General features: G+C 47.2%; 1 protein-coding gene and 1 pseudogene across 13 annotated transcripts in view; both read left to right on the plus strand.

The window, feature by feature from the left end:
• FHIT (fragile histidine triad diadenosine triphosphatase) overlaps positions 1-20214 on the plus strand; it is a 1225929-nt gene that overhangs the window by 1172089 nt on the left and 33626 nt on the right. The window lies entirely within an intron of this gene.
• On the plus strand, positions 13874-13995 carry LOC136643312 (5S ribosomal RNA; annotated as a pseudogene).

Below are 20214 nucleotides of genomic sequence, written 5' to 3' on the forward strand. Positions count from 1 at the left end.
GGAGTAATTTGATTATTATAAAGCTGGTGTGTTGGATTGTAAAATTTCTGCTTTGCGTTTGGAGCTAGAAAATGGTTTGGAGCGTGGCGTTTTTGCAAAACGTGCTCCTTTATAATTTATTCTTGGCACCGGTTACTTCATTCTCCTTTTTGGTACTTGTCTATCTGAAGCGCCTCTTTCCCTGTGACTCCCCTGGGGCCCAGAGCGTTCAGCTGAGATACCCTTTGAAACAAACTCTGCCCTGAACTTCACAGGACTAGAGCTTTTCTGCACACAGGAGGGCTTCTCTCAGACAATTGCTGAGTAAACAGAGACTGTTGTGTATCCTCCATTAATGTTCAGTCCCACTGTGAAATCTACCTTCATTAATGTCCAGTGTCCAGTCCCACTGTGAAATCTACCACAGATTTAGAAAGAGAGTGTTGGTTCTCTTTGATCAGAAATATAGAAACCAAAGCTGACAGGGACAAGTTAGCCTCGTCATGAAGCAGCTGACAACCCCACACCTTAGGGAGCCAGTCCTGATGCCTGCCCTGCAGATTGGGCCCAAGTGGTCAAAAGCTGGGACAACCCCCATTCATCTGGGCACATCTGAAAATGTGTTTTGTGGTCATAACAAAACAGAAGTAAAAACATGATTATTCTAGCCAGTCGATGCTTGGCCCAGCCATTTTTCACCCTCACAAGGCCCCCAAGAGACCTGGTACTGTGTTGTAAGGAAAAAATGGGAGGTGTGAAGTGCCCACTGCATGGATTGACATTGTTTTGCAGTAGCAACAAAAGGAATCTAAGAATTTGCCGCCCCTGCCAGATAAGAGGAGGGGGCTCCACAGGGGAAAGTGGTAGCCAAACAGTAGGATCTCTTGTGAAGGGCTCCCAAAAACTGGAGCCAGCCTTATTTTAGATTAAAACCTCATTGTTCCACAAAAGGATACCCTCTAGTTAAGATATACCTCAGCAGCTTCAGCCTGTGACATGACAAGCCAAGCACTGCTCAGTACCTTGCATTGTGGACTGGCCCAAGACCTCTGGACGCATGAGGCGGCATGCCAAATGCTGCCTCCCTTACCCACCGATGTGCCAGCCTCTGCTCCTCCCACTCTCCAATATTGTAACTCAGTATTCTCCTCCCTTCTACATTTCCTCTTCTTCTCTGTCACCCACTTCCTTTTCCAATCCAGGGAGGAGGAAGGAGGAGCAATGAAGGGCAATTAGGCAGACAGAGATGGGCATCTCCCCACCGGTTTGCTGCCTAAGGGCCCTATCCTATCCACTTGGTGCTGCTGTGCCTATGAGGTATGCACTGCTTCTTGTGTTGGGGATGTAGTCGCACAGCCTTCTCAAAGTATGGGAACGCTTGTTCCCTTACCTCGGGGCTGCATTGTGGTTGCACCGGTGCTGGAAAGTTGGATAGGACTGGGCCCTGAGGCAACCACCTCAACTGGCCTCATGGATGGGCCGGTGCTGCTTACATGAGTGTCCTTGCACATCCATTTATAGGTGTGCACTGAAGGTGAGATGCATCACTTCCTCACTCTGAGATTTAACTTCCTAGAGACTGATAACTGTAGCACAGTGGTTCCCAACCTGGCGGTCAAGAAAGGCAGGTGGGCAGGCAATGATAGGGACAGAATATGGGGGGCAGTTAGCAGAAAACAGAGACTTTCCCTTTTAAATTAGGGCAGTGGATCCTATGAAATGTGTCTTCCTGCAAGTGTGTTTCACTGAGTAGAAAAGGACTCACTTCTAGGAAGCCTGGTTACGATTGCCACTGCTGTGTTTATTTCACCCATTGGTATTCCATCTTGTGCCAGTTTGATCCTGTCTGCTTTAGTTTTCCCAGTGTGCTGTGCTCAGTGTATCTCCAGGGCTTCTTGAATCCCCCTCTAGGGTCCCTCCATTCCATTGAGCATACAGTCTTTCTCATTACGCTATTGGGATATTCCCTAAGGAGTCCCTAAGGAATCCCATTTAGATTCTTGGATGCAGAGCCTTAGCAGAAATACAGCACACAAGCATAATCAAAAAGTCTTTTTGTGACGCTCCAACATGTGGCTTCTTTTTTCCCTGATTGATGAATCTAAGAATGGAGTACTAAGGGTTCTCTGAAGTGCTACCTGTTCCACGCGCAGGGCCAGCTAGGCAGGCGGAGATCAGGGGTCTCAATGCGTGAATGAGACGGTGGTGTAGGGAGGAGGGGTTTGGATTCGTTAGGCACTGGGGAACGTTTTGGGACAAGCGGGGCCTGTACAAGAGGGACGGGCTCCATTTGAACCAGAATGGAACCAGACTGCTGGCGCATAACATTAAAAAGGTGGCAGAGCAGCTTTTAAACTGATCCCTGGGGGAAGGCCGACAGGAGCCGAGGGGCATCCGGTTCGGGACTCCTCATCCCTATGGGATGAGGATGGGGAGGTTAGAGAACAACAAGACAAAGGCAGGGTAGGAGAAGAAATTGGGAAAGGTAGGGTGATGGGATGTGATAGACGGTTTGGCACAATGAGAGGATGCGGGGACAAAGGAGCGAATAAGCAGCCCATCCTGGGGCATTCCGTGTATAAATGCTTTTATGCGAATGCCCGAAGTCTACGAGCAAAGGTGGGAGAACTGGAATGTCTGGTGACAAGGGAAAATATTGACATAGTGGGCATAACGGAAACCTGGTGGAATGCGGAGAATCAGTGGGATACCGCAATCCCGGGCTATAAACTCTACAGGAGGGACAGGCAGGGGCGTGTTGGAGGTGGGGTGGCCCTTTATGTTAAGGAAGGGATAGAATCCAGCAAAGTAGAGATTGAAGGTGGGTCCGACTCCACCGTAGAATCTCTGTGGGTTAAATTACCAGGCTTGAGCAGCGATGTAATACTGGGGGTGTGCTATCGTCCTCCAGACCAGAAATCTGATGGGGACCTTGAAATGAGGAAACAGATCAGGGAGGTGACAAGGATGGACAGGGTTGTAATCATGGGGGACTTCAATTATCCTCATATTGACTGGGTCAATTTGTGTTCTGGTCACGATAAGGAAACCGGATTTCTTGACGTGCTAAATGACTGTGGCTTAGATCAGCTAGTCACGGAGCCCACCAGAGGACAGGTGACTCTGGATTTAATTTTGTGCGGTACGCAGGACCTGGTTAGAGATGTAAACGTTACTGAGCCATTGGGGAACAGTGATCATGCTGCGATCCGTTTTGACGTGCACGTTGGGGGAAGAATACCAGGCAAATCTCTAACAAAAACCCTTGACTTCCGACGGGCGGACTTCCCTCAAATGAGGAGGCTGGTTAGAAGGAGGTTGAAAGGGAGGGTAAAAAGAGTCCAGTCTCTCCAGAGTGCATGGAGGCTGCTTAAAACAACAGTAATAGAGGCCCAGCAGAGGTGTATACCGCAAAGAAAGAAGGGTTCCACTAAATCCAGGAGAGTGCCCGCATGGCTAACCAGCCAAGTTAGAGAGGCTGTGAAGGGCAAGGAAGCTTCCTTCCGTAAATGGAAGTCTTGCCCTAATGAAGAGAATAAAAAGGAACATAAACTGTGGCAAAAGAAATGTAAGAAGGTGATAGGGGAGGCCAAGCGAGACTATGAGGAACGCATGGCCAGCAACATTAAGGGGAATAATAAAAGCTTCTTCAAATATGTTAGAAGCAGGAAACCCGCCAGAGAAGCGGTTGGCCCTCTGGATGGTGAGGGAGGGAAAGGGGAGATAAAAGGAGACTTAGAGATGGCAGAGAAATTAAATGAGTTCTTTGCATCTGTCTTCACGGCAGAAGACCTCGGGCAGATACCGCTGCCCGAACGGCCCCTCCTAACCGAGGAGTTAAGTCAGATAGAGGTTAAAAGAGAAGATGTTTCAGACCTCATTGATAAATTAAAGATCAATAAGTCACCGGGCCCTGATGGCATACACCCAAGGGTTATTAAGGAATTGAAGAATGAAGTTGCAGATCTCTTGACTAAGGTATGCAACTTGTCCCTCAAAACGGCCACGGTACCAGAAGATTGGAGGATAGCAAATGTCACGCCTATTTTTAAAAAGGGAAAGAGGGGGGACCCGGGAAACTATAGGCCGGTCAGCCTAACATCTATACCGGGTAAGATGGTGGAATGCCTCATCAAAGATAGGATCTCAAAACACATAGACGAACAGGCCTTGCTGAGGGAGAGTCAGCATGGCTTCTGTAAGGGTAAGTCTTGCCTCACAAACCTTATAGAATTCTTTGAAAAGGTCAACAGGCATGTGGATGCGGGAGAACCCGTGGACATTATATATCTGGACTTTCAGAAGGCGTTTGACACGGTCCCTCACCAAAGGCTACTGAAAAAACTCCACAGTCAGGGAATTAGAGGACAGGTCCTCTCCTGGATTGAGAACTGGTTGGAGGCCAGGAAGCAGAGAGTGGGTGTCAATGGGCAATTTTCACAATGGAGAGAGGTGAAAAGCGGTGTGCCCCAAGGATCTGTCCTGGGACCGGTGCTTTTCAACCTCTTCATAAATGACCTGGAGACAGGGTTGAGCAGTGAAGTGGCTAAGTTTGCAGATGACACCAAACTTTTCCGAGTGGTAAAGACCAGAAGTGATTGTGAGGAGCTCCAGAAGGATCTCTCCAGACTGGCAGAATGGGCAGCAAAATGGCAGATGCGCTTCAATGTCAGTAAGTGTAAAGTCATGCACATTGGGGCAAAAAAATCAAAACTTTAGATATAGGCTGATGGGTTCTGAGCTGTCTGTGACAGATCAGGAGAGAGATCTTGGGGTGGTGGTGGACAGGTCGATGAAAGTGTCGACCCAATGTGCGGCGGCAGTGAAGAAGGCCAATTCTATGCTTGGGATCATTAGGAAGGGTATTGAGAACAAAACGGTTAGTATTATAATGCCGTTGTACAAATCGATGGTAAGGCCACACCTGGAGTATTGTGTCCAGTTCTGGTCGCCGCATCTCAAAAAAGACATAGTGGAAATGGAAAAGGTGCAAAAGAGAGCGACTAAGATGATTACGGGGCTGGGGCACCTTCCTTATGAGGAAAGGCTACGGCGTTTGGGCCTCTTCAGCCTAGAAAAGAGACGCTTGAGGGGGGACATGATTGAGACATACAAAATTATGCAGGGGATGGACAGAGTGGATAGGGAGATGCTCTTTACACTCTCACATAATACCAGAACCAGGGGACATCCACTAAAATTGAGTGTTGGGCGGGTTAGGACAGACAAAAGAAAATATTTCTTTACTCAGCGCGTGGTCGGTCTGTGGAACTCCTTGCCACAGGATGTGGTGCTGGCGTCTAGCCTAGACGCCTTTAAAAGGGGATTGGACGAGTTTCTGGAGGAAAAATCCATTATGGGGTACAAGCCATGATGTGTATGCGCAACCTCCTGATTTTAGGAATGGGTTAAGTCAGAATGCCAGATGTAGGGGAGAGCACCAGGATGAGGTCTCTTGTTATCTGGTGTGCTCCCTGGGGCATTTGGTGGGCCGCTGTGAGATACAGGAAGCTGGACTAGATGGGCCTATGGCCTGATCCAGTGGGGCTGTTCTTATGTTCTTATGTTCTTATGTAGTATAGAATGGACACATGACCTTCCCAGGCTCACATGGCAGCACAAGACAGCAGGAGTAGTTGGTCACCGCCTAGCAATAACACAAACCAACACATATTTTACTGTTTTAAAAGGTAGACCTATTCTTGGGTTTCCCTTCTTTTATAGGCCAGTATCAGCCCCCAGCCCCACCCCCTTCTCTGCAGCCAATCCCTTGGCAGCCAATGATGATGTCACAGTTCAGTGGTGCTCCATTTTTGCAGGGTTTCCCGAGTCAAGGCTAAGCAGCCCTCATTCAGAAGTCAGGCTGGCACTGGATTGTAGGAATAGTGCTTAACCCCTGCTAACTGGTTAAGAGGCACTTTTTCAAGAGGGTGCTCCTCTTTTATTTAGCAGGGGGAGAGTAACTGGCCCACCTCACACCAGCAGTGTCTTTTCTAGTGGTTGTCTGCTGGTGTTGCATCTTTTTAGATTGTGAGCCCTTTTGGGACAGGGAGCCATTAGATATTTGATTTTCTCTGTAAACCGCTTTGTGAACTTTTTGTTGAAAAGTGGTATATAAATACTGTTGTTGTTGTTGATGAATAGTGGGTTTCACAATATCCTTTCTTTTATCTGTGAAACATTGAAGGATATGTGAATAAGCTGCTCATGGCACTTGTGTTTTCCTGCTATAAGTAATTTTCTTCCAGTCATTTGGTCTAGCAATTTTTTTTTTTTTGCGACTCTTTCCGAGTGATGCTTTCAAAATAGGTTATGGGGGGAGTGCAGGTTCCCAGCTCCAAACAGATCTGCAAAAGGCAGTGGAGCTTTATCTTCTAGGCAAGACCTTTCTTTGGTTGATTGTTTGCTTCAGGATCAAGTGCCTGCCTTCCCCTGCCTGCCTGCCTGCCTTTCTTCCCCACTATGTTCGCCCACCATGACAACTGAGTTCATGTCATCTTTCTTTATGGCATCTTTGAATCGGAAATGAAGCCTCTCCTTGGCTGGAAAGGTTAGGTTCACCGTGGGAGCCTGTTGGGACAAAGAGAATAAAATGTTAAAATGTCAAGTTTCTTCCAGTCAAGACACGAAGGAACTGTGCCACCAGGATAATAATGAAAACCCCACAATTTCGAAGAATGCTGGCTCCTGGGCCCGCTAACCTAAATAGATATTTCCTCTGTTGATTATAATAGACTTTCTCCCATTTGCGAGGATTGGCTTATTTAAACTTGATTTAGGTTGGAGAACCCACTGTAGGGTGCCCTCAATTTGAGAGGCAATCGTGAAAAATGTAGTCCCTGCTGTATACTGCCTCGGCTGCCAACCAAGTTAACCGCACTTTGTGTTAAAACGGGAATTGCGGCTTCTCTTAATGAAAACATCATTGTTCGGGGCACATTTTCACTTGGGTAACCAAGTAGGCTGCATTTGCTACAAAAATGAATATACTGAATAAAATCTGTTTATGTAACATATAGAGAGAGCTTTATGCCTCTGTCCCTGTGTGGCAAAACCTCATTAGAATGACAATTGCTGAGATAGGGAAGGAGTGGGAGGAATGTTTCGTGTTAGTTTCAATGCACTTATTCTACACACACTGCTTGTTCTCTCTCTCTCTCTCTCTCTCAAAGGTTGTTGTGGCTCCTCACTTGCAGTGGAGTCACTGAAGGGAAGGGGATGTCCTCCGTGGGTGACCATGCGCAGACCCTGAGTGGAGCTGCATGGCCCTGTATGGCCTGATGCCAGGATGAACCCAGAAGAGCCGCCTGGCAGCTGCAGGAGCTTGCCTCTTGCCACTCTCAGTGTGAGCTAGCAAAGGAACACGCCAGCAGGCCTCACGCTCCTGCAGCTACTGACTGGCTCTTCTGTGGCATGCCGACTGAGGCCCCATTGGCCTTCAGGCTGCCTGAGATCGCACTGGAACTCAAATGAGAGCCTGATGACCCTGGAAGAGATTGGCACGCAGGTGCATCCCAGTGGGGGTAGGGCCAGCCATGGGCGTGATGTCATACCAGGTGATGCCTCGCCCAGTGCTTCCTCCCTGCATGGTTCACGAGAAGCCGTAAATTTACATCATACCATCCACCACATGGTGTGCAATGACACGTGAGTCTGAATCCAAATTTTGGTGTGTATTCTCTTTCTCACTCGACCAGTGATGTTTTGCCAGCATAGTTCACTGATCAATTTTAGTGGACATATTCACGTGGGGCAATAGCTGCTGCTGATTCCTGGAGCAAGCATTGCAAATGGGAGTGGAAAAACTGGTTCCGCTTTTCACAACTCTTACCCATTCTCCCCTTTCCTTGTTTGTCTTTGTCCTTTTTGCTGCTGTAAACCCACAGCTTGAAGGTAACCAACAGCTTAAAATAAGTCTAGAGAACAGATTTCAAAATGAGGACATTTTGGTTCATGGTTACTGGTGCTTGCAAACCAGGTGAGAGGAGGAGACTGGCTGCACAAGCCAAGGAGCATCTACTCAGAAGTAAGTTCCATTGTTTCCAATGGAACGTATTCCCAAGAAAGTGTACAGGTGCAGCCTATTTATCCACGGATTTTTTTTTCCTGTGGATTTCAATGCGAATGGGGTGGGGGTACTGAAAGTCACACACACCTTTGCCTCATTTGCCCTGCACTGGTGTCTCACTCTTTTTCCAGGCAGCCCAAAACACTGCAAAAAGGCTACGCCTCACCCAAGCAGGGAAATAGCCCTGGAACCCTGGAAGAGGTTCCCCTTTCCAAAGAACAGTAACATTCCTGGAGCTCCTGAGCCAGTAAAGTGGCTGAAGAGGGGAAGGGGGGGGGCAGAAAACCTCTGTAACCAGAAGACATGCAGCAAGGTGAAGCTCTCTCTCTCTCTCTCTCTCTCTCTCTCTCTCTCTCTCTGTCTCACACACACACACACACACATACACACAGAGAGAGAGAGAGGGGAGGGCAGGCGTGGTAGCAACAGAGGGGATTGCTTTAAAAAACCTAAGAAGTGTTTGCTGAATTCCCCCCCAGATGGTGTAAACAATCACCGACACAAGCAAACCCCCCCCCCCCCATGGTGGAGGATTGCTTTAAAAAACCCAGGGAGTGTTTGCTGAATCCCCCCCCCCATGGTACAGGCTATCAAGCCTTCCCAGCAAGCAAAGCATGAGATTTAGCCTACAATCCTCTCCACACTTTCCTAGGAGTAAGCCCTATTGACTACAATGTGGCTTACTTCTGAGTAGCAACACATAGGGCTGGACTCTTAAAAGCTCAGCATCCCAACTGTGAAAGAAACGGGACAGCTGGCAACGGGGAGGGCTGAGTACGGATTGGAGGGGAGGGGATTGATAACAGCTGCCTTAGTTTCCTTCCATCCGGAAGTGTCAGGCTGCAGCGTGTTTGCGTGACTCTATGGAATTTAGCAATTTTTGCTAATCGAGCTGAGTCACGGAATGGAACTAACGTGGATAAATAGGTTCCACCTGTATATAGGTTGCTGGCTTGGATGAATATACATGTACGAAGCTGAGTCAGCCTATTGATCCCACCAGCCCAGTTTTGTCTACCTTGACTGGCAGTGGCAGTCCAGTCATTTGAAGTCTTGACATCTTTATAACTGGAGATGCCAATGATTGACTCTGAAAACTTGTGCATGCAGGGCATATGTTCTGTTGATGAACTACAGCCCTTGTTCTATATCAGGACTGCACTCCACCCCAACTGTTGATAGTCTGTGCTCATTTGCCATGCTTGGGTCCATGACTCCCCTGTTACTTGACCAACCAGTAGTGCAATCCCATCAGTGGAGAAGCTGCAACAGGGAGAAGAGTGGTACGGGATGGGGCAGGATGAGGAGTTGGTGGACCAGTGGCAGACCTTCCCAATCCTGCACCCTGGGGTAAAGGTCCACGATGGCGCCCCCCATGCGCAAATCCCCCCACTTACCTTATAGTTATGGAACATTTTGTGACTTCAGGCTGTGTCAGGGAACATAAGAACAGCCCCACTGGATCAGGCCATAGGCCCATCTAGTCCAGCTTCCTGTATCTCACAGTGGCCCACCAAATGCCACAGGCAGTACACAAGACAACAAGAGACCTGCATCCTGGTGCCCTCCCTTGCATCTGGCATTCTGACGTAGTCCATTTCTAAAATCCGGAGGTTGCACATACCCATTATGGCTTGTAACCCATAATGGTTTTTTCTTCCAGAAACGTGTCCAATCCCCTTTTAAAGGCATCCAGGCCAGATGCCGTCACCATATGCTGTAGCAAGGAGTTCCACAGACCAACTACATGTTGAGTAAAGAAATACTTTCTTTTGTCTGTCCTAACTCTCAACTCTCTAACCCTTTTGTCTGTCCTAGCTTCCCGAGGCTTCCCCGAAGCTTTAAACTGTGCTTCTGGAAAACTGCAAGCACAGTTTCTGACCCTGTCAGGAGCCTCAGGGAGGCTTCCACAGAATCCTAAAAGCACACGAGACTCTGCTCCCGGGGCATTTGCCAAAGAGAATGGAAGGTCTGCCACTGTGGTGGACAAAGGTTCCCAAACCCCCTTCATGAGATGAATATACCTCCAATGACTGCAAAGTGCTATGCTTTTCCCTTCCACTCCCACATGTTCACTCACTCCCTCACTTACAGACCAATCCTATCAGGCCTTGCACTGATGGAACTTGCACTGCATCATTGCAAGGCTTGAGTCACTAGTGCAGCACCCAAAGTGATGGTGTATGTGACAGGTCCATTAACACAAATGGCTGGCAGCCCTGAGTGGGCAACAACAGAGTGTAAAGCCAAGCCAAGCCCCTGCCAGAACAGTTCAGTTGATGGGAGGTGTTCTGAGTAAGGATGAAGCAGGAATCAGGTCCATGGGTGGGGGGCATGTCTGGGAGCAGATATTGGTGACAGCAGCACTGCCAATATCCTATGCCCCTAGCCCAGCCTTGAAAAACTTGGACCCACCCTGATTTATGCCAGCTAAAGAGATGATGCAGATCCCATTGGGGATCATGGTGTTGCAGAGCAGTAAAAGGTTTTTACATACCTCTCCATTACTGCCTGGTCCTTTGCTGACCCAGGATAGGATTGGGCTATTAACGTGACTGCAGTGGAGGTGGCTTTAGCAGTGTGAGGCATGTGTTCTAGGTGCTAGGGCAGAGAGAAGGAGGGAGAGGGAAAGAAGAAGAGAAACCTCCATCCTACCTCAGAATGCCAGATTCAAGGGAGGGCACCAGGTTGCAGGTCTTTTGTTGTCTTGTGTGCTCCCTGAGACATCTGGTGGCCCAGCGTGAGACACAGGAAGCTGGACTAGATGGACCTTTGGCCTGATCCAGTGGGGCTCTTCTTATGTTCATGTCCTTGACATCATGAGCACAGCAGCTACAGCAGAGGTGGAGGGAGAGAGAGTCTGCTGTCGAGCACAATGGTTAGAACACCAGCAACCACAAGAGCAGTTGTTCAGTTGTGCTAGATGTTCTCCATTTTGCTTCAAATCTGAATCAAGCATGAGGTTGTAAGGATGCACATACACTCGTTCAGATTTGCTACCTTTGATGAGTATGGTGGAAATCTAATTGTATCCTTTACGGGAGCCACCTTTCCTCATTCTACAGCTGCCCTGGGTCCCTTTTGGGGAGAAGGGCGGGATATAAATAAAGTTTATTATTATTATTATTATTATTATTATTATTATTATTATTATTATTATTACCCCACGTTCTGCAAGAGTTTGTAGCAGTAACTTTTATTCCACCCCATTCTGTTTCTCCCACTGCTCAAAACAATAAAGGGAACACTTAAACAACACAATGTCACTCCAAGTCAATCACACTTCTGTGAAATCAAACTGTCCCCCTAGGAAGCCACACCGATTGACAATCAAGTTCACATGCTGTTGCACAAATGGAGTAGACAACAGGTGGAAATCATAGGCAAGTAACAAGACACCCCCAATAAAAGAGTGGTTCTGCAGGTGGTGACCACAGACCACTTCGCAGTCCCTATGCCTTCTGGCTGATGTTTGGGTGACCTTTGAATGCTGGCGGTGCTGTCACTCTAGTGGTAGCATGAGGCGGAGTCTGCAACCCATACAAGTGGCTCAGGTAGTGCAGCTCATCCAGGCTGGCACATCAATGCGAGCTGTGGCAAGAAGGTTTGCTGCGTCTGTCAGTGTGGTGTCCAGAGCACGGAGGCGCTACCAGGAGACAGGCCAGTATACCAGGAGACGTGGAGGAGGCCGTAGGAGGGCAACAACCCAGCATCAGGATCGCTACCTCCGCCTTCGTGCCAGGAGGAACAGGAGGAGCCCTGAGCCCTGCAAAATGACCTCCAGCAGGCCACAAATGTGCATGTCTCTGCTCAAATGGTCAGAAACAGACTCCATGAGGGTGGTATGAGGGCCCGATGTCCACGGGTGGGGGTTGTGCTGACAGCCCGACACCGTGCAAGATGTTTGGCATTTGCCAGAGAACATCAAGATTGGCAACCTCGCCACTGGCGCCCTGTGCTCTTCACAGATGAAAGCAGGTTCACATTGAGCACATGTGTCAGACGTGACAGAGTCTGGAGACGGCAGGGAGAACGTTCTGCTGCCTGCAACATCCTCCAGCATGACCGGTTTGGCAGTGGGTCAGTAATGGTGTGGGGGTGGCATTTCTTTGGGGGGCCGCACAGCCCTCCATGTGCTCGCCAGAGGTAGCCTGACTGCCATTAGGTACCGAGATGAGATCCTCAGACCCCTTGTGAGACCATATGCTGGCACGGTTGGCCCTGGGTCCCTCCTAATGCAAGACAATGCTAGACCTCATGTGGCTGGAGTGTGTCAGCAGTTCCTGCAAGATGAAGGCATTGATGCTATGGACTGGCCCACCCGTTCCCCAGACCTGAATCCAATTGAGCACATCTGGGACATCATGGCTTGCTCCATCCACCAGCGCCACGTTGCACCACAGACTGTCCTGGAGTTGGCGGATGCTTTAGTCCAGGTCTGGGAGGCGATTCCTCAGGAGACTATCCGCCACCTCATCAGGAGCATGCCCAGGCGTTGTAGGGAGGTCATACAGGCATGTGGAGGCCACACACACTACTGAGCCTCATTTTGACTAGCTGTATGGACATTACATCGAAGTTGGATCAGCCTGTAGTGTGCTTTTCCACTTCAATTTTGAGTATGACACCAAACCCAGACCTCCATGGGTTAATAAATGTGATTTCCATTGATGATTGTTGTGTGATTTTGTTGTCAGCACATTCAACTATGTCAGGAACAAAGCATTTAATAGGAATATTTCATTCATTCAGATCTTGGATGTGTTGTTTAAGTGTTCCCTTTATTGTTTTGAGCAGCTTATATTAAATCTCGATAGATTGTCCTGAACCTGACAAGGAAAATTCATTCCCTTGCCCTTTGAGAAACATCAGTTTGCTTACAGGTTTTTGGAAGGCCGGCATGTCAGGGTTTTCGCTTTAAGGGCAGATACTAATCAATCTTCTAATTTAAAGGAATCACTTGATGTTCACAGTTTGAATCTTCTGGCTGTGATGAGTGGGAGAAGTTGCTCATTTGAAGGCCCTGCAACCTTGTTGCGTACCGGATCATTTCCAAGCAATTAATATGTAGGCAATTGTCAGGTCTTTTATTTTGGCTCATATATACACATCTCCGAGGCGACAGAGCCAGTGTTAAGGAAAGCATTTTAATTGGTTTGAGATATTAGTGAGGAAAAAAAATCACTCCATTTGTAAAATTAAGAGAGAGAGAGAGGGAGGGAGGGAGGGAGGGAGGGTACCTCAGCTATTAATTTGGGGAAAAGGATTGTATATTTCAGCACTGCAGTTACTCAAGTGTGAAATACAGAAAAATGTTAATTGAGGCAGACTTGTGAAATGAAATTAGTTACAAGTGGTCTGTGGATGAGCAAAGGGATTTCAGGACTGTTGTACCTCCGCCAGACTTGGAGGTTAATTCGTTAAAGATAATTGGAATGTTAAACAGTGCCCATAAAGAGAAGCTGCCACTGTGTTGTAATATTTTTATTTCAATTGAATTGCATGCTAATTACTAATATTTATAGGCGTTCTATACCACTTTGATATACCTGGCTACCCTGATTGCGGCTTACAATGCAGGGAATCTCCACTTAGGAAGAAAAACTGTAGAGCTAGTATCACCTTGAGATCAAGGTTGAATGATTCCCTTTCAGGCACTGAACACTGGTTCTGCTTTCCGACTTTCTTAGTCTACCATGGCACACCAGACCACTGCTGAAAATATCACAGCAAATTTCAGGTGGCATTGGAGAATATAGTGACAATATGGAGTCCTGTTTGGAGATCTTGGTGCCAAGATTCAAGATTTATTTATTTTTCACATTTTTATACTGCCCTTCTGTTACCCTGCAAATGCCCGATCCCGTCTGATCTCGGAAGCTAAGCAGGGTCAGGCCTGGTTAGTACTTGGATGGGAGACCGCCTGGGAATACCAGGTGCTGTAGGCTTATACCATAGTCTTTCGAGACTGAAGTTTGCCAACCAACCATACTGCCCTTCCTCCAAAGAGTTCAGGGTGCTGTATACAGCTGCTCCCTTCCTTTTGTCCTCACAACAACCCTGTGAGGTAGGTGAGGCTGAGAGAAAGTAACTGACCCAAGGTCACCCAGAAAGCTTCATGGCTGAGGAGAGATTTGAACCTGGATTTTCTAGGTCTCAGTCCACCTCGCAAACCGCTACACCACCCTGAAGGCTGCCATTTTCTTTTACCAAGCCTGAGAATGATGCTCTCTGCACAGCAGATTAAGAAAAACAAAATGGCAGGCTCCAGGACAAAATGCCAGCAAGTTAGGAAAAAGTTTTAAAAGGATAAAAAGCGTGCCACTGCTACTCTGCTGCAACGTAAGCTCCTTCTTGCTCACTAAGAATAATTTCTTAGTAAAAAATGTAAACATTTTAGATTACTTATACAATATTAAACTTCTGGCTGTTCTGCAGTGGTCCCATGCTGAGCTGCATCCCCGCAAAACTTCAGCTTCAGTTCTGCAAGAGCTCCAAACTCACAACAGGGCACTTACTGTTGGCAAGAAGTAGTTGACCCATCCCCAAAGCACAGCTTGAGCAACAAACAACATCACCGTTTCCTTTGGATTAACAGATAGGGGAGTCTGGGACTTATCCCCATATTCCACTTCCCTTGAAATATCTCATATGTTTTGCCCTAGGCTGACTTTAGGCTAAGCAGCCGAGAAGCACATCTGAGCTGTATCAACAGACAATGGACAATGCTTATTTCAGCAAGGAAAGTAAATAAAAGTCATCAAGCTTTTTCTTGGGTTCTGCTTTTAACCATGAGACACACCAGCACTTATAGTCACCCCACGTCAGCGTAATTAAGTGGTGATTTTTTAAGTGGTTACTTCTACGCAGCCACTGCCTGGGGTTGTGGTTGGGACCAGGGACATGGCATGGAGATACAGGGTCCATGCCATTTTCCCATCCAAAATCATGCACACCCCACTGAAGCTTCTATTTAGCCCTTAAAGTGCCATTTGCTATGATGCATTTCTGCGAATGAAAAAGATATAATTGAATATAAAAAAGTCCTTTCTATAGAGCAGGAAGTCAACAAAAAATCGTGCCAAGTTGGCACGAAAAGCATTGCCAATGACTTCATCTGCTTTTCTTTACTTATTAATGAAGACATACGTCTTCCCAGTGTATATTTACTTTGGCTTGAGTTCTTCATGTTGCATTTTTAATCTGTCCAGATGCTTTTGTATTACTATACAAAGGTGGCTGTTTCAATGCTTCAAGGGCATAATTGCAAGTTCTAGAACACTGCATTGTTTATTTAATACCTTCCTGACTGCGCCCTGACACCAGTGGACATGCTATTAGAAGATTTCAAACTTTGAATCTTTGAGATACAGGCTGAAATCCTATGCACTCCTACCTGAAAGTAAACCATATTGAACATAGTGGGGCTTACTTCTGAGAAGGCGTGCATAGGATTGTTCTGACAGTCTTCTTTTTTACTTAATAATTGACCATTAGTTACTGTAAAATAGTGCAAGGAGGCTTCTAATATCCGATATAGGGGATATTCCAATGGGGCTGCCCCTAGATCAAGGGGTACCACCTCTGTTGGTTCGGCTTTTGAATTCCTTTTTATTGCATTTGTACCCCTTGAGACAACTTTGGTTGGCAACCTTCAGTCTTGAAAGACTATGGTATAAGCCTACAGCACCCAATATTCCCAGGTGGTCTCCCATCCAAGTACTAACCAGGCCTGACCCTGCTTAGCTTCCAAGATCAGGCAAGATCAGGCATGCACATACTATAGGAGCCCCATATAGTATGGGGAAATTTGATGCAATCATGTTTGACCCCTAGAGAATAAAATGATACATTTGCAGGCGTTGATTTGTTAATCTGCGTTTATTAATTTGATCTATAAGAGAGTGAAAGGAAATGTGTTTATTGGGTGGCCCCACTGGTGGGATGAGTGTTCCGTCAGCATTGATTGTAGTAAAGCAGTCGCAAAATGCACTCCGGCAATGCACAGAGTAGCACACTACAGAAAAGCTGGCAGGAAGCCAGAGCTTTCCTGCACACATCAGCAGATCCTGGAAGACTTACCGAGGCAGGTAAGAAGGGGGGGGGTGTTGGACAGAGGTGGGTGTGGGTGGAAGAGGTCGTGATGGGGCCAGGGGGAGGATGGATCAAGTCTGCAGAGGGGGTGAGTTTGGTGGCAGTGGTGGTCACCAAATCCTAACCCCTTTCCTAGGCCTGATATCACTGGTGCATGTCCAAGTAGATCTCCCCCCCCCCATGCCACGGAGGCTTGGGAATGAATCAGATAAAAGAATAAATGTTTCTTTACCCAGAGGGGACCTCCACAATTGCCCTCCCCTCTACTCAGGATGTAGTAACAGCCTTATTGCACCACTGCATCAGTGGAGGGGAATGGATACGACTGAGCTTTTAATCTTGTAGAAGTATTTTATTTTTAACAATAAGTGACAGGCATCCCATGCCTGGTGCCCCAGGAAGTTTGTTGGGTTGTCTACCCCTAAACCCAGCGCTTTATTCAACAATGTGCTTTCAGAGCCCAATCCTAACTAGCACCGGTACAGCCAGGCCACATAGCCTGTGCTCTATCCAGCATTAGCTGGGGGCCAACTGGAGGTCTCTCTGGGGTAAGGAGATTTTCCCCTTACCCTGAGTAATGCCCTAGCCAGTCCTATTTAGCTGACTGAGTGGCCCTGGGAAAGGGGTTAGGATATGGCAGAGAAGTTATTTGCTGATCCCACCCCTCCTGGGCTGAATCTGCCCCCAGTTCTGCCCTTCGCCATACGGAAACACTCCCTCCCTGCCTCTCTACCAGCCTCCCTTGCACTGCTTGGCATCTTACATCTCTGTGCCAATGGCTGAGGGTTTTGAATGCACTGTCAGTGGAATGGCACAGGTCCTTCTGTTGGCACAGCCTACTCTCTGGGTGCAGCAAGCATGCTTGATGGCACATTCACAACACCCTCGGCTGGTGTAGTGGCTGCTGCGCCGGCCAAGTGAGTGCTTAGGAGGGGGCCTCTCAATAATACAAATTTGGAATGTTTGATTTAGGACTGAGCCTCCTTTATCAAAAACTAATATGCTCTGCATTCAGTATACTGTACGTGTTTAGCTCTGTGTTACCAGCATAATTCACCTATTCAATCAATGCAGATGAGTTGGATGTCTATGCTATACTTTTAATTCCTACTCCCAGGTGTGAAAATTGGGATATACTTGCTCTGAAATTCTAAATAGAATTTAGAAATTATGAGCCTTGAACATTGGCCTTTTAATATTTCTTTTTGGAGTTACAAGCCACTGTCCTGCTTTCCAATTTATCTCTGTAGTACGATTCTTAAAAAGTGGATGCTATGAATTTCTCAGGGTTGGTTAACTGTCAGTTTTTTTCCACATAGCTAAGTACGCAGCTTCTTAGCTTTGTAGAAAAGGGCAACTGTGAACTGTGCTATTCGAAGGAGTCATTTTTGCAGTTGTGGCTGCACTTTGTCTAGAAATTGCAACAAAGATGGCTGCGGATTCACAATGGCCTTTCCCCCACATTTACTGAATCTACAGTTTGGTCATACACAATCGGGTGGGGGGACTTGGCAGTGTGGAACAGACTTCTAACCAAGGGCATGAAAATGCCATATGGTTTCTCTATCAGCGTATGCGCATATTTACTTGCATAAAACATACAATGGCAGAATTAAGGAACTGATTTTTGTCTCTTTGTAGGATCACAGGATAACTTTTTTTTTTCCCAGACCAGTGCAAACTTGCAAACACGCTCTCTTACCCAAGGAAGCCCCCTCCCTCCACAAAATGAGAACACTGATAGAGAGATTGGCTGAGCTTGTAACACAATCTGCAGAGTTGCATACATACTGTTATGATATTGGAAACATAATGATCAAGCTTAACTTAATTAGACTAATGCTTAGAAAATCTGGCATAGCAGATTGTGGCAAGTAAATTATATATACTCATTAGAAGACAGAAGACAGAGCGAGTGAAGGCAAGCTCCATTGGACACAGCCTGTGTGTGCGTGGTGATGGTGGGGAGATAGAATTATAGTATATGAATATATGAGCCCCAACAAAGATATTGGACTATTTGGAAGGCAGGAGTTTTTAGCCAGCTCCCCAGCTAAATGAATGGTCTGGTCCCTCCATAAAAAACATCGCTGTTCGGTTTTTATGGAAAGCAAAGCTTCTGAGCTCAAATGTATAATGTGGTCATTTGTCATGGTTTGCTGCCATGATTGCAGGCTGTATAAATTTTCTAGGTCAAATATATGTATTAAGCACCAATGGAAAGTACTGAATTGTAGGGTATTGAATGGCCATGTACTAGACAGAGTGGAGCGGAAATTTCACCATTTGCAGGGAATGAAAGGAGTATTTCAGCTATTTTTCAGGAGGACCCACCACTGGGGAGCTCTTCTGAGTGGCTAGTGGCCATTTCCGCTGCGCCCCCCCCCCCCCAGTAATTTCTCTTGGAACAACACTATGTATAATCCTCTTTCTAGTGCAGGATGCAGGACAGGCCTGTGCTAGCCAGATTCTGGATATCTCTAGTCCATAAGCAACCAGCTTCTCTCCACCTGCTCTCCCACCAATATTGAGAAATTGCTATGCAGAGGCAAGTGCATTTCCATTGTCCCCAAATCCCCTACCAGATGGCATTCATTCATTGATTTTCTCAGTTTTTGCCTACCTTCCTTCACCAATGGAAACTGAAGCTGGTTACCAGAAATAGAATAACAGTCCAATTATGCTATCACAAGAACGGTAGCATGAAAATAAATCCAGCTTCAATCAATTCAAGTGGGATCAGACGTAATGCCTTCTTCAGCAGGTTATACCTTCCATGCCTTGTGGAAGAATTCACGGTTGGTTCTGGCAGGCCCTTCTAGAGAGTGGATTCCAAAATGGTGTAACAACAGTAGAGAAAACCCCCAACTATGCATGAACTGCGTATCCGGTCGCTGCTTTTTCATGACTCAAAAGACAATGTTCTCAAAACATTGGACAATCACATTGAACAAGTGGCATCCCTACTTATTCCACAGTAGCTACCTGAGGTATGTTTGCGCCTGCTTTTCTCTGGTCTCTGTGTCTGAGAGCATGTGTGCACAAAGGACCGGAGCCCCCTGAAGGACCTACTGCCAATCCATGAGAACACCTCTGTGCCCTCAGGCTTGATGTAGTGGTGATAGACTGAGAGTCCTTTGCGCCAGCCCAGGAGTGTTGCGAATGTCCTGTAAAGCACGTTCACAACTACTCTGGAGTCTTCTGGGCTGATGCAAGGACATGCACTGGCCTGCAGAGGTCACATCCAGCCTCTGCACATCCCTGAGAAAGTCAGGTTGCACTGGCCAAGGATGACTGGCGGGGGGGGGGGTTTGGGGAGGGTGATGGGTGGGTGGAACGGTGGTGTTTCGGAGTGGGGGACTGCAGGCCAGTGGGCAGACCACTCCCAGGAGACTGCTGGCCCCCTGCACTTAGGCAGAATTCTAACCCCTTCCCAAGCAGCCTGACATTACACCAGGCTGCTCAGATCTGCGCCAGCAATTTTGCTGTTGTGCTCCAGCCACCTCCTAACCTCCACTAGATATGCCTATTCCAGTCCAGACTAGGATCGGGCTGCCCGTCTTTATGTTGTTGCCTTCAAAGGTCTGCATCAGAGAGTGAAATCTGGGAGGGAAACAGATGCCTCCAGTTCAATTTTAGTTCTGTTCCATGAGTCATCTCTGCTCACAACTCTGGCTGACTACTGGTGTAACTTGGAGATTTTCTACAATTCACAAAAGGATCTGGTTCATGCCCAATTTCTCATTAGTTGCAGCTCAAATCTTGCTTTGGTTCCATTTTTCCAGTGCTCGTGAGTGCTGTGCCACGTTTCAATCAATGTGAGTTGAATATGCACAGCTAGCAGTCCTTCTGCATGAGCGGATGAATGTTTTCTTAGAGATACATCCCACTGGGGTCAATGCAAGATGCAAGGGCACCAGGATGCATGTCTCTTGTTGTCTTATGTGCTCTCTGAGGCATTTGGTGGGCCACTGTGAGATACAGGAAGTTAGACTAGTTGGGCTTTTGGCCTGGTCCAGTGGGGCTATTCTTATGTTCTTAATGGAACTGACTCTCAAGTAAATGCTTCACAT

Source organism: Tiliqua scincoides, chromosome 2 (assembly GCF_035046505.1).
Source record: "Tiliqua scincoides isolate rTilSci1 chromosome 2, rTilSci1.hap2, whole genome shotgun sequence".
Taxonomy (NCBI): Eukaryota; Metazoa; Chordata; class Lepidosauria; order Squamata; family Scincidae; genus Tiliqua; species Tiliqua scincoides.